Raw genomic sequence first — 8,528 nt, 5'->3', positions numbered from 1 at the left:
GATGGCGTCTTATTAACTTTAGCTCCTCATTTAGAAAACAGATCACTGAGCCTGGCCTACTCTTGTCTAGTTCCTAAGTTTGCATGGAGACAGACATAGCCTTTGAAGCCTTGCCACCTTCCCGTTGCAGCTGGAGGTGTGCTCACACCTGCTTGGAGGAGCCAATGGCACACACCCCTTCCCAATTCTGTGCTCTGGGACATAAGCTCGGTAGCCTGAAATCAGCTGTGATGGGCATATTTATACCAAGAAAGTCAGTAAAGGCTACAAATCGGGGCTTTTTCTCCACTGAGAGCTCATTGCTAAACAGCTGCCAGCATGTCACTGCCCAGACAGGACTTTGTGTGTTACTGAAACAAAACTGCTCGGATTCAGAGCACATTGGGCCACTCAAGTTTGAATCACAACAGACATTCTTTTCTGTGGCTCTTTCCTAGCATCAGGCAGCTGTTCACCCTTCATTGTCCCAACATCAAAAGAACCAATGAGGTCGAGGACAAGCACAGAGCCAGGAAAATATGCACAATTGAGTCTGACCATCTCCCTTTCACGCAAATACTCCTTGGGCAGCAGAGGCGTGGTGGCCCAGTGGATGAGGTCAATAGACAGTCAAGTTCAAGCAAACAAACACGTTTTCATCAATGTCAGGTTGGAGGAATAACTGTCATCTCCTCGTCCTGCTCGCTCTGTGGAGGCAACAAGTTATGCTCCCGGAAGCAACTCTATCCCTTTCACCTCTTCTTTAGTGAAAAAATAAGATCTGTCACATACAATGCCACATGTCTTGAAAAGATGCATTTCATAAATTACACTGAACCCTAGGACTGCCAAAAAACCAATAAAACCAGTTGTACCGGCATCATGGTGACAACCCCCCAGATATGCCAGTCGGCTGGATATTTTCATTATTATTTGAACACAGGCATCAAAACCCTAGGAGAAGTGAGAAGAAAGTCGCTGTGTTGGCCATCAGCGTCAACCAGCTCTGCTAGAGTTAATACCTTTAGCTAAATGTTTATATACAGTCCATAAAATTCTCCCCAGCTTCTGTATTCCCAAGAGAATTATCTACCTCATTTGGTAATTTATCAAACGTGACATGGTAATGTGGATTTCTCAGGTAGAACACTTAGAAATGTCCAGATCAGCATCCATGTCAAGGGCCTGGGATAACTTCCTTGACGTCAGTCTAGAATAAGGCTTGATACTGAAGGCCCGAACTTGGGTAGACAGCTGGGCTTGGTGTGAGAGCAATTTAAGAAGATGGAAAATAAAGCCTCAATGGAGAGGCTCTCAAATTCCTAAACCCACATCTGGGGCTCAGTTTCTAACCCTACCTGATCTGAACTTGTAGGTTTAAACCCCATCTGTGATGGCTTTTTCAGTCACTCTGCAACTCTAGCTTTTCTTTTTGTTTTATTTTGTTTTGTTTTTTTGCGGTACGCAGGCCTCTCACTGTTGTGGCCCCTCCCGTCGCAGAGCACAGGCTCCGGACGCGCAGGCTCAGCGGCCGTGGCTCACAGGCCTAGCCACTCTGCAGCATGTGGGATCTTCCCGGACCGGGTCACGATCCCACGTCCCCTGCATCGGCAGGCGGACTCTCAACCACTGCGCCACCAGGGAAGCCCCTCTAGCTTTTCTTTATGCTGCTTCTGAGAGAGGGGATTTCAGGGCCCTGGGAGCCACTGAGGGAAAAGTGTTGTGGCATTTGGGGTTTGTGTGTCTCATGATCCGCTGACCTCCCTAAGATGTTTCCCTAAGAGCCTGCCTATTTCTACCATGAAGTCGGCTGGTGGGGGAAGGGAAGTTGCCTTGACTCATCTCACACCAAATGTACATTCCTCTAGGACTCAGCTCAGACTTCTGCCACCATGAGCAATAAACCTCTCTCCTCATGTTTGTGAAGCTAGTTTTTTTTTTCAGGATACCCTTCTTTCTGAGAGAAGATGGAAGGAACAGGCCAAGTCCAGGTCCTGGTTGCTGTCCTCTTACATACTTTGGTGCAGGTAGATGATGCCTTTGCAGGGCTGCAGTGTGACCCTCGGGGGGACCGCAGGCTGTGCATTTTTAGAATTTACCCAAATTCAGCATCGACTAATTTGCCTGTGATTTCCATGAGGATATTATATCAGGTGCCAGAAATTCCTCACATCTGCTCATATCCTTTGGAGCACTTGCACCACAGGGGAGAGAGAAGTCCTGGATATATTTGAGGCGCCCACTACCTTTCTGGGAGGTCAACAGCATCTGCAATGAAGCCATTGGCTCCTGAACTTCACTATCCACAAGAATCACCAAGAGACGTTGTTTAAAATTCAGATTCCTGAGCCCCTTCCCTGGAGATCCGTTTAAGGAGGTCTGGCAAGGCCTAGGATTCCGAATTTTCAGACATCAGGGCCCAGGCGACTGTTGCGGGTGGACTTCAAAGTCCCCCCTGAGGAAAAATGATCTCAGACACCTGGATAAACTCTATGGAAAACTGGGTCTTTCTAAATATCCAGGTTTCAATTGTCTTCTAGGGTTCCCTAAACATGCCAAATAGTTCAATCTCCAGCCTACTCAAGGGCTGAGTCATTTCGTTCTCAGAGGGACAAAATTGATCACGCCATGAAAATTTTAAAACCTGTTTTCACAAGACTCTGGTGGAACAGGAGAAGCAGCCCACCCTACCTCTGAAGGCCTTTGCAAAACAGCCTCCTTCCTCTCTGTGGGGCTCCCGGCTGGGAAGCACGAGATGGGTTGGGTGTTGGCAGGGTGGCCGCGCTCACTGGCTCAGACACTGTGTTAGAGAAAAGGGAGCCTGGCGCTCACAGGGCCCCGGAGGGATGCTTGCTTGGGTCCTGCCACAGACTCTGTCCGGGCAGCCTGGCTGGGGGGGTCGATGGCTTCTAGCCCCTTCGCTACTAACCAGAGCCCTCACCCCTGCCCCCTTCCGACCAGCTTCAGACCCGGGGGGCCGAGCCAGCCGAGGCAGGGCCAGAGAGAGACAGTGCTGGATGCCCACCCTTGGGTGTGGGTCTTTTGTTGGTTCCCCACTTCATCCAGCATGGCTGACCCTGCTGGGTCCCCCACGAGCAGCTCGTAATAATGACAGCCTAAGAGCCGGCGTGTCCTGAGCGAAGACTAGACGCCAGACGCCACGCTGAGAGTTTGGGGGTAGCATTTCCATGAATCCTCATAGTAATCCTCTGATGTCAGTACTATTACTCTCTCCTTTTTACAGATCGGGCAAAATCTGTAGGTCCTCGGGCAGCATGTAGAGAAATCTGAGGAGCAACACAACATAGGTCTCCAGAAGGGTGGGCTGGTACCGATGGGAAGTCCCAGCTTCTCCCGGCTCTGGGCAGTTCAAGGAGGAGCAGGTGACTTTCCATCATCAGCAGAGAACCCCGTGCTCTCAGCTCCCGAGCTGACACCCGCACCGGCCAGCGGGGCCTTGGGCCCCTCCCGTCATGGCCACCCCTGTTCTCCTCTTTCTCTGCATGTGCTTCTCGGGGTATTCGAGGGGAAGATGCTTGGCAGCAACCTCTGTACCAGAATTTATGGTCCACAAGTCCTTTTCAGCTACAGAGAATCTAACTGACTAAACGTTGTAGGTGTTTGCGGACTCATCGTCCAAAGAATTTTCCCGAAACTCTGGGCCAGTAGCCTTCACGAGCATTAGTACAACACGGCAGTGTCTGGCACTGAAGCTGACCTTTCCCCTTCACACAGATGCCGAGAGGTTAACATGGAGAAGCCCGTGCTGGCCTGGTGGCTAGTGGGGAGAGGGTGGGGAGAGGTAGCCACCATGGTTTGCTCATAGTGGGTTCGGAGGAGAAGCCTGGCTGAGAGCAATGTGGTTTGTAAGTCCCCCCACCTTCTCAGCAGGCTCCCACTTTCTTTCAAGACCAAGTGGCCCTTTAGCCCTCAGTGAGCTAGCCTGACCCCTGGCCAGCTGCCTTTGCTCTGCTGGGGACCAAAGCCCTGGCCCGGTCAAAGGAATGCCAGTTCAGATGCGGCCACAAAGTCAAAGGCCTCCGCACGCCTCCTTCCACAATACAGGCCAAAGGGGCAGGAGCTGCACGTTTCTGGGAGTTGGCTCTCTAGGAGAGAGGAGGCCCCAGGTGTGGAATTGCCCATCTTGCCAGGCAGTCTGCATCGGGAGAGGAAAGTGGCTAGGACACGAGGCTTCACTCAGCCTGACCCAGACACCACTGTGAGGAAGCAGGGTCTGCAGAGATCCGGGGGAGCGGGGTCCAGGAGAGCCTGGACAGCGGGGCATGGCAGGCTGCAGGCTCCAACCCAGCGCTGTCGCAATACCCACCTGTCACTCCTCTGACATTTACAGAGCCCCTTCTGTGTGTTGGGCCCTGGGCTGTGTCAGACTCCGGGGGAGACCAGAGATTACTCTACAGTGAGGAGGGCAGGGCTGCCCTGGAGCAGTGTGCACAGTGTTTGGGGTGCAGGAGGAGGGCTGATGCGCTTGGCGGTGGGGGCGGAGCGTTCTGGAAGGTTTCCTAGAGGTGGCAGCATTGGGCCTGAACCTGCAGTTGGGAAGCGCCTATGACGAGACATGAAGGAGGTGTGAACAGCGTGCCCACTGGGGAGTCTAATGGGGCGGGAGCTTAGCGTGTGTCCGGGAATAGGATAGGCTGGGCACCTAGGAGGTGATGTGACTCCTGAGACAGAGTGGATGTGATCTGTGGTCCTGGGGAGAGCACCGAGTTCTTGAACTTGGGGGTTTCAAAATTAGAGCTCTTTTAGAAAGAGAAAAACATGGGGGGAAATCCACATATATTTAGCTATTGACAAAGAGAGGGAAGAAAGAAAAGAAAGAAGATGGAAGGAAGGGAGAGAGGGTGGGAGAGAGGCACTAAAAGCATTGCATTTAATTTGTGGGGCGTCTACAGTATACAGTGAGCGGGAAGGGGGCATGATTCACTCTTAAGAAGCCAACCTCATTCAGCCAGGGCATATCCCCTGATAATATACCCGAGTGGGAATAAAGGTATGTCTTCAGTAGGGGGTGTACACATTCCATAGTAACACGGGGTCCTTGTGGGCATGGCCCATACCCCGGAGACAACCAGAAGAACCCACAGCAGAAACAACCATGTGTTTGCAAATGTTACCCTTGTCCCAAGTAACAATTCAGCCACCCCCGCTTCACACCCATCTCCGGGGCTTGTACAGCTTACTCATGCAGTGCGTCATGTAAAAATGCATTGAGGGTCCAACGTTATGCATCTACTCAATCTTAGCAGTGCGATAGTTTATCACGTATACCCACATTTAAGGACTTTTAAAATAGTTTAGGTTGTTGACTCCAAAGACTGTGTGTGCCCGTTGTGGAATGCATGTGCTCCTAGGAACACTGACTCGGGGTGTTTCCTGTGGCCTTTCTCTTGCAGTCCTGGTGATTCTATAGTCAGTATCTTAATTACTCCCTGGCGTGGAAGAGTGGTTGCACGTGTTAAATAGAACCTAAAGTTCACGTTTTGAAGAGTCTGAAATCTGTATTTGGAGACAGGAATCCCACTTTGAATTTTGAGAGTCAGATTAGAGTCATCAAAGCCTCGGCAATACCCCAGACATAGGAAATGTGTTTGGGGAGCGTCAGACACCATCGCAATGGCACACAACTGATTGGTTGACCTGAGCCGGTCAGTTTCCCAATGACCAGATCAGAGAGATAGCTTCTGCCTGGCAAAAATACCAAACACCCAGCCCCCAAGAGCTCTGTCCACCATGGCCCAGTGTTCAAGCCATTTAATACCAAATCTTTGCTTAAATGATTAGTAACCAAACCCCATGGTGTATTTGAATGCCAAGTCCCCTCGTAAGTTGAAATCATTCCAAACCTCAACAATCCTGTTTTATAGCAAGTTTGTAAACATAATCTCTTCTGGAACATATGAGGGCCGTTTAAGGAGTACAGTGTCTCACCAACCCCATCAGGATTTCCCCAGGGGGAACCTTGAAAGTCCAGTGACAAATAAAAGAGGTGCCTTGCCTTACCTTTCTTACCACATGGGACATTTTTATAAACACAGGGATAGGCCAGTCTTTATTTTCTTAGGCTAGCTCGGGAGAAGGAATTCAAACCTTTGCCACTGGGATGTGCATTGTCCATTGTAGTGAGGCAGCTCCTCAGAAGACATAAATCTGTCCCTCTGCTATGGTGTTGTGTTGAGCGGATGCCAGCAGACAATTTCAGCCACCCTTATCCATCCTCCCTAATGGAGCACGGCCATCTCCCACACAGAGCTTCATCCGGCCCTGTGTCCAGTGGGAGAACTCACCTCCCTGAAGTGAGACCGGTTAGATGCTACCCTTTGAACCCCAGAAGCTCCAAGTAATGAGCGCACCCAAGTTTAATTCTTTGCATTCCTTCAGTTTTCACAGATTTCATTATTTGGGAGGTTTGTGCAAAGTGGGCTGTGGGAACTTACACTGTCCATAGCTTGGACATCCAGAGAACAGAAGGGAGTCTGCACTGAGGAAACCTAAGGCATGTGCCAGCTAGTTCAGCATTCCACATGGAAATGTACTTTATATTTGGATACTTCAAAAATACTTTTGGAGGCCGAGATTTAGAAAAACTAAAGCTATTTCATTCCCGGGGAACAGAGGGATCTGCAAATGCCTGGCTCCTGTACAACATTCTGTTCCTAAAGTCAGACCTATAGGAAAATGGGTGGGACATCTGTGACTTTATGTTGGAGCAAATGCGCCTGTCACCGTGTGCCCCCGTGACTCTGCTTCCCTCTGTGTGCCCTTACGGGCGAATGTTCACCAACAGCTGCATACTAAGCATAAAACAAATGAAGCAAAATGTGACCATCCTTTAGTGTTTGTTTACATGGTAGTTTTTACTTTATTTTCTCCTAATTTATTAAACAGAAGTACAGCTCTATTAAAACACACACATACACACACACACACACACACATTACCAGAAGCCCTCCCCATGTGGCACTGTTACCTTTCATGTGATACACTTGCCAACAGCTGTTTACTATTGCAATGGGACTCAGGACTGATGAATCCAAGGCCAATGTCGCCTGCTGTGTTTACAATGGCTTGTGTTTAGTGACTACATAGCAAATGTTGTAATAATTTTTTATGAGAGAATTGATGGTTAATACAGGGAAAAATACGTATTGGGATTCTGTTCAACAATCCTCCTGTTATAAGATCTCATCCACACTTTGTTGACCTGGTGTGAACACATTTTTATTAGGCACAAGTTAATTGTCGAAAATGGTGGTTTTATAATTTCATGGTGGGACGTAAGTTTATATTTCTTTTTATCTTTCTATATATCTTCCTATTTTATACCTCCTTTTCTCTCCTGCTCCCACTGCCCCAGACACTCCTGACTGTCACACAGCCTCCTAGGGTTAGGTGTTCATCCTTTGGGACCATTTCTTTACTACCCAGGTCCCCCAGCAGTCACCCCTCCCATACACACCTGCCCAGGGACTGACGGGCATGGCCCCCACCCTCTTAAATACCAGGCAACCTTTGCCACTTTTGACCCAGTTCCTTAGGCTTTGCTAGATGACTAATTGCTGCTCAAATCCCAGAGAGAGAGCAGGAAGGGCCTCAGAAGGGAAGAAGTCCCATATTCGTTGACTGCTGCAGTGTGTTGGGCCCTGTGCTAGGGACCTGCCACACACTGCATGTGCGTGTCCCTCCAGAATTCATATGTTGACACCTAATCCTCAGTCTGATGGTGGTAGGAGGTCATGAGGGTGGAGCTCTCATGAATGGGATTAGTGCCTTTATGAAAGAAGCCCTGGGAGCTCCCTTGTCCCTCAGGCACCGAGGGACACAGCAAGAAGACAGCGTCTATGAACCAGAGAAGCAGGCTCTCACCAGACACAGAATCTGCAGGTGCCTTGATCTTGGACTTCCCAGCCTCCAGAACTATGAGAAATAAATTTCTGTCATTTGTAAGCCATCCAGTCTATGGTATTTTTGTTATAGCAGCCCGAATGGACTCAGCCACAGTTCCTCATTGAAGAATTCCAGAGGTGGCACTCTCATTTAGCAGCTGCAGAGACTGAGCTCAGAGAGGTTAAATATCCAGCCCAGGATCACACAGCTAGTAAGTGGGGCATGGAGGTTTGAACCAGGTGGCTGATGTTAAACTCCTGTTTTCACTAAATCCATGAAGATGTCTCTAAAACATAGGGATGATTCAGCAAAACCTCTCTTTTTACAGTTGGGGAAACTGAGGCATGGAGGAAGAAATTACTTCCCAACATCAGACGTTAGACCTCAAGTGTCCTATGATCTTAGGCAAGCAGCACAGAAACTCATATTTAGAAACTCTCAATCAAAGTTCCAACATTACCTTTGTCCTGGGGTCCACTGTGCCCCAGCTGCTGCTTCTTTAGAATGTAACCTCCTACCTAACCAAAGAATTAACTTGTAAAATTAATATGTTCATTCAAGCAATGTCTAAGAGCCAGAGCACATGTGATGAAATACCAGCTTTGCACTCATTTACTGTGTGACCTAGAACAGATGACTTAACC

The sequence above is a fragment of the Mesoplodon bidens genome, assembly GCF_964165515.1.
Source record: "Mesoplodon bidens genome assembly, chromosome: 1".
NCBI classification, from domain to species: domain Eukaryota; kingdom Metazoa; phylum Chordata; class Mammalia; order Artiodactyla; family Ziphiidae; genus Mesoplodon; species Mesoplodon bidens.
Note: the sequence above shows the minus strand (reverse complement) of the source record.